Raw genomic sequence first — 5,203 nt, 5'->3', positions numbered from 1 at the left:
AGCTGTTGCTGTTATTATTTATGTTTTGTAGTCCTATAACACCAGAGGGACCCCAATCTAATTAGGATCCTATTTCACTTTGGAAGAAACATAAATCTATTGTCCAAGAAAGAGTTCACTCTAACCTGGGGAGACAGGTGAAGTATATTTTGGAGGAAGAAAACAAAGGTCAGGGAAAGAAGAAATACAGGAAAATACAAAGCTCTTTTCAAGCAGTGATCTCAGGAATGCATGGCAAAGTATTGGTCAGTTCTACACCTTCATTAGGATCCCTATTATAAATAGGTTTACAACTAAGCTAAAAAGAAAAATCAGTGAGCATCTCAGATAATAAACAGACAAGGAAAGCAAGCTGTACAACACTAGTAAGTTCTTGTGCCTGCTTAAAACAATAAGCTGAATAGTTTGTCAGTCCTAACCCATGGAGGATTTGCATACTCTTTGAGAAAGAAAATAGTTTGAGATTTGTCTCTCATTTAAACAACTAAAGTAAGCAGTCCTGGGATAGTTTCATTTACTTCTATTCCAGGCCATACCTATTCTATATGAATTACCCCTAAGCATTATTCACCAACGACAGAGTTCATTTTAAAATAATATGGAAGTTGTCCCATCAGGTTCTCTAGTTACATAGGAACTTCTTCCATCTCCACAAACACAACTTAATAGGAAAATTACAGAACTGGATCCCAGCCACAGGAATCTGTTCCCCTGCCTCTTCTCTCTAGCATGAGTCAGTTTTGTACATGAATTTTTACCAGGTGTGGAAATGTATGTTACCACTGAGATTCTGCAAAACCCCTGATTCAATGGAGCTTTAAGTGTCTGGACTCCAAGTATTTCACTTAGGTTTACTGGCTCACTGCTTTTTAAGGATCCTTAGGTGGATTAAGCTCTGCCTAGTAGGCCATGTATGTTAGTTTCCAGCAATATTTTTTCCCCTAGTTTCTCACTTTTTTTACTGAAGATCACAGAAAGACCAAAGTAAAACTAGTAAACCAGAAAGAGCTTACTTTTATCATATCTCTCCAACAGTTTATAATAGTATCTGTGCTTAATCTTGTTATTTATTTGGCTCACATTCTCCAGACTGGGCTGCAAGTTTTAAGCAAAAACTTGCACGCCTCAGACCTTGGAATGACAGAAAATAAAGGCCATTCACAAAGAGCATCAACATACATTTTCATGTGCGTGCACACACATATATATCAACTAAGGTGTGAAAAAGACCTCTTTGGATCTTCAGCTGCTGAAAAAAAAAAGACTGTTATACACTCTCAAAATTGTAAAGGGTACCAGAATGGGAAACTGGTGCATTCTGGTATATTTAAAATAATTAACATGCAATTCAAACCCTGGCTGAATTTGAAGCAAGCTTTGGATGCCAAGGCCTTCTGAAAAGCAAATCCATGTGAACATATCAGAAGTGTGAAAAAGGTTATTGAAAACTTATCCAAGTGTTTAAAAGATTAGCAAAGTAAAGGCAGGCTTAGATTTTCTCTCACCTGACAGTGCTGGCTTTTGTGTCCATCTTCCTACTGCTTTCCATATTCTTGACTGTTGTGATGGCTTGTGCAGTTTCCAGAAGGTCATGGTTAGTGACATAGGCCGGAATTATTGAGAATTATAACCCATGGGTTGATAAGAGTCTAATTAGCATTTTAGAGGCTATGGAGCAGTAAAAAGTTACAGTCACTCCAGGGAATGGAAGAAGGACTGAATGTATTCTGAAGGAGCTTGTCATGTACGTCTGGAACAGGAAGAACCATCAGAAAGACCTTATGCTCAGGAAACAGTGTGGGAAAAGTTCAAAGGCTCATTTGGACCTATGCATCTCATGAGAAAGAACTGAGATTGTAAAGATGAATGCAGCAACTGGTGAGAGAAATAATATAAGTACAAATTTTCAGTTGCAGACAGCTGAGACAAGAATTAATTCTGTAGTGTAGGCTTGAGCATATGTGATTTTTCACACGCAAGTAAATAACTACCATAAATACACTGGCCATCTTGACTAAACTAAAAGGTAAATAAATATTTGTTTAAAACACCTTTGGTACAAGAATTATAGTTATGATAGGGTTGTCCAGATTTCTGTCCACACTCCTTTTGATTTCTAAGTTTTTCTGCTGGTATTCCAGTAATGGATGCTCCAAAATTCAGAGCATTTTGATTCCTGCTGTTGCAGAAAGAGCAAAGAACGTGTGATCACTAGTGATGGGGAGGAAGACAAGTGTTAATACTCAGTCTTGGTCAGTCTGACCACAAAGGAAGCAGAAATGTACCTTTTTTCTAGAGGATGAAATTCAGATTTTGTCAATGGACAGAAATAAGAGAAAGCTTAGAAAAAAAAGGAGGAGGAATAAATGGTTACAAGAACCAAATCTTCCAACTCCTTTTTCAAGTCTGACACAGCTCATCAATACATTTGCCTGACTAAAGACCAAGTTCAAAACTAATGTGTTAGCATTTAGCTCTGAACTTTTTGCAAGTGTGTAACTGTGACTGTTGTACAAGATAGGACCTACATTCTTCAAGTTAAATAAACATAATTAATAGATGCAAGCTATATCCTAAGTCTAAGCTTTCTTCATGCTTTTTAAATGTTAGGAGAATAAAGTGGATTTGGGAGCTTTTAATCACCTTTGTTGCAAGCTTGTCTCTTCAAGGGGCTTCCAGAGCAAAGCAAGCCACAGCCTGATTGATCATTTTTAAAGGGATTCCATTGGCCACACATGCACTCAAAGCAGAGTCTTTTATATTTCCTGTGACAAAAGTAATCCTGGTTAGGTTCATAAGGTGAATATAGAAAAAAACCAAGAGAACGAGAACTAGAAGAAACTTGTATTTCCCATTCTTAGGCTTGCCAAACACAGTGTTTCCCACCTTCAGACATATGGGAATTCCTCCCCGCACCTCCCCCCCCCCCCCCCCCCCCCCCCCAAAGAAGGTAAACAAACCTTTTTTGCTCTTCTTTTCTTGAGAGACATGAAACAACTAGAATCAATCAGAAATGCTGTATAGTTCTAAGTAAGAGAACTCTGAGGAAAACAAAAACAAACCCCCAAAACTTTATGTAAAATCAGCATCGGCTTCATGTAAAAAATTCTATTTGTTGTTTACTTCTACACTTTGTCTTTAAAACAGCAGTAACAAGAAAGAAATTTACAGTCATTTAAACACTGTGGACAGGCTTTGCTAAGCTGCAGTGCCTAGGCTACTGATAAAACAAATTAGCATCAGAGTAAGAATAGGACAAGATAGTGCTATGACAGAAATAATATAAGGAATAATAAGAACCCAGGTGTACATAATTAAGATTGTAATTCAAGCAAAGGGTTCTGGTGACATCATTTATCAATGTCACTACAAACTCTCAATGGAATTACAGCTTTGTATGTAGAATTCAGATATACGCGATTTGTTAGAATACATGAGGGATGTTTCTATTAAAAGTAGACAGACAATATGTTAACCTCAAGTAGTGGTGGTGACAGGATGAGATACAAAGAGAAGAGGTTTTTCCTATTCTAGGAAAGGAAGAAAGTTCAAACATTCAGAGTATTTCTAAGATATTTGGAAATTAAATTTATTTAAAATACTGGCTAGGGATTTTTTTTGCCCAAAAAGCAGCAGAAAAAGTTCCAGTTCTAGTGGATTCAACACTGCAATAAAAAACAGTGTTTACTGCAAAAGGGAACAAAGGAACAGCCAAACCTACTGATTTGTCCATCTCACTGTGTAGCCAAAATCACATTAAAAAAAGCTCAAGAAAACTATTTCCATTAAAAGGATGGTATAAAATATTTACAATTAAACACACAGTAAGGCTAATATTAAATAATTAATTGCAAATTAACTCATTTTTAGGAGGAAAAAAGAGTGAGCATTGATGCTTTAAAATACATGTGCTGAAAGGAGATGATAACCATTACTCTTTGTGAATGTCTGAGTTTGGTTTTTTTTATTCTTATAAGCAGATACTTTTATGAAGATAATTATGAAACAGAAGCCCCATAGTCTGTGTGAATTTTAAGGGCCTTAATTGAACTTAAAAGACTAATTAAGGTAAAACCACATTCTTTAATTAGACTTCAAGTATAATTTCAATGCCAAACTACTTGATACTCGGATACCTTGTGGACTTTTCAGTCTCACTCAGATGCCCACAGTTCTTGCACATTAAATGTGAATAGCATCTCCTTGAGAAAGCAACGTTCAGTAAATAGTGATGCCGACCAGAAACACAATGCAGAATAATATGAGGCTTGACTATTGACTGAATAGAGAAAAAGATCCTGATCAACGCAGTGAGAAAAAGGCTTCCTTTGACTTGATAAATTTAGCGCTTAATCTCACCTACGCACAGTGCCTACAACTATAGGTATAAAAAGTCACAAAATTATTCAATGCACTGGGTGGATTTCTCTTCTTTGGTCACTTTCTGAAGTACTCTAATTGAAGCCCATAAATAGCATATCTTACAAAGCGTCCAGCAAAACTTGTGATGCTCTTTAATGCGATCTGTAAAATGTTATGTTTATGGATTCTATATAGACACATAATATCAGCAATTTGTCAAATTTGGCATTTGCAGACTGCAATACTATCTCAAAAGATAATGCATTCTCTGAAACTTTCAGGAAATGCTGGCTGATGTTATAAAGTTGTGGGGTTTTTAGTTCTTATTACAAAGTTGTGGGGGTTTTTAGTTCTCTGTTGCTGAAGTACATAACTTTTGTGAAAATTGAAATGCACAAAGATTTGGGAGCTTGTGGAATTACAGCACTTCTAATCCAAGTTCACAAGTCTTAAAGATTAGCTTTGTATATGATGTTGGAGAGAATGGCTTGAACAGCAGCAGTTTTGACCTTGAGTAATTTAATTTGGAAAGGAAATTTGGTCAAACTAGCTCAATGTAGGAGTTCTCATCAAGGATTAATGCATAGGATCAATATGAACTTTTTATAGCAGACTATTTTTGAAAGAGGACAACAAAAGGTTAGAATACTTTAAAACTTGAAAAAGCAAATTAGTATGACTTAAAGTGGGTAGTACGGGAATAAAAATGTAAACAGCAGGGATCTTGATTTCATGCCAGCATTTAGTAATACAATACAACGAAAATACAGAGAAAACTGACTTTTAAGATGATATTTTTGTATCTCTTTGCAACCATATCTGAGGTTATAAACATTTGACT

Source organism: Aquila chrysaetos, chromosome 4, assembly GCF_900496995.4.
Source record: "Aquila chrysaetos chrysaetos chromosome 4, bAquChr1.4, whole genome shotgun sequence".
Taxonomy (NCBI): Eukaryota; Metazoa; Chordata; class Aves; order Accipitriformes; family Accipitridae; genus Aquila; species Aquila chrysaetos.
Note: the sequence above shows the minus strand (reverse complement) of the source record.